Here is a 1,540-nt window from a genome sequence, read left to right as displayed (position 1 = left end):
CCTACTCAGTGTGTGCTGATGATTGATTGGATGTGTTGTTGATGATGACTGACTGCACACAGCAGACAGCAAACTGTATTATTTGCGTCTTTTTATTAATGTTTGTTTTTTCAATAAATCACAAGAAGGCAGCATGTATGGAATATCCAGACAAACTGAATCCGTCAATGTGACTTTTATGTGTTGGGATTCAGAAAAAATCCAATCTGTTTCTTCTATCAATTCACTGAGGGTGATTTATCATCTCACTGGCCCCCTGAATCCAACGTGTCATTTTGGGATGGCGCTCCCTCGCCCTTAATTCTCTCGTTGTCATGGAAACAGACCTTCCTTGCTGTCTACAAGGAGAATGAGGAGGAGGAAGAGGAGTAGCAGGATGAAGGCTGCCCTGACTTTCAGGACATGGCTTGTCTTCCCTCCTGGCTGACGGCTGCAGCACAGAGAACAGCAGAGTCGGAGCAGGGGAGGGGGAGAGGGTGGTTTTCGATTCATTTATTTATTTTTTATTTTTTCTATTTTGGTGTTTCCTCCAGTTACAGTGAACAGCTGAGAGGAATGCAGCCCTGCAACCTGCGATAAAAGTAGACACATGTACTCCTACACTGAAATTGAGAGAGAAAGAGGGAGACGAAAGGAGGGAAGGACAGGTAAAAGATAGAGACAGCAAGAAGCAAACAACCAAAAAAAAAAAAAAAAAAAACACAACAGCAAATGTTAGAAGATAAAGACACATGAAGAAAGTTCAGACTATTTCTTAAATCATTAGTTTCAGTTCATTATTAGCAATAAATGAGACAAAAGCATGCACACTACCATATGTACATATATTATATGTACATATAAATATATCCTAAGAGTATTTTCTGATTTGTAACAATAATAATGAAATGAATTGAAGCTGAATTGTATGCGCTGAATTTCTCCATGTCAAATATGCTAACATAATGTAGGCAACGAAAACAAACAAATGCTACAGGATAAAGGAACACAAAGACATTTCATACATGTCACACAAAAGTTGTCCATCTACACATCTTTATATTATTATGAGTTGTTTGCTTCACTGAAAGCTGCTTCATTTGATTGCACTGTTTTCTGATGCAGTAATTACAGATTAAGGAACAGAGTAGTCTCCAGTTTGCCAGTCAGGCATGGAAACAGCTGAACGCTTTGGTTCATAGTTTATACTCTGCACATGCAGTAACACACAGCAGAGCTGGGAGAAAGAGCCTCCAGTGGCTGCAGTGTGGTCAAATGTAGTTTCATACAGATCACCGCAACACACACTAAGCCAAAACGCACCAATAATAATATTGAATACTTGGAAAAACACATTCAAGTATAATTACAATCAATATGTTGTCCTCTTCACTGCACCTTCCTCTGTAATTAACTTTCTCTATATGGTCAGAGACAGAACAAGGTCAGCTATTTAGACACCCTTGGGAGCTAGGTGTCTAAACAGGGTCATCCTCTCCTCTCCTCTCCTCTCCTCTCCTCTCCTCTCCTCTGCTCTCCTCTCCTCTCTCTTATCTCCTCT

The sequence above is a fragment of the Myripristis murdjan genome, chromosome 17 (genome assembly GCF_902150065.1).
Source record: "Myripristis murdjan chromosome 17, fMyrMur1.1, whole genome shotgun sequence".
Lineage (NCBI taxonomy): Eukaryota > Metazoa > Chordata > Actinopteri > Holocentriformes > Holocentridae > Myripristis > Myripristis murdjan.
Note: the sequence above shows the minus strand (reverse complement) of the source record.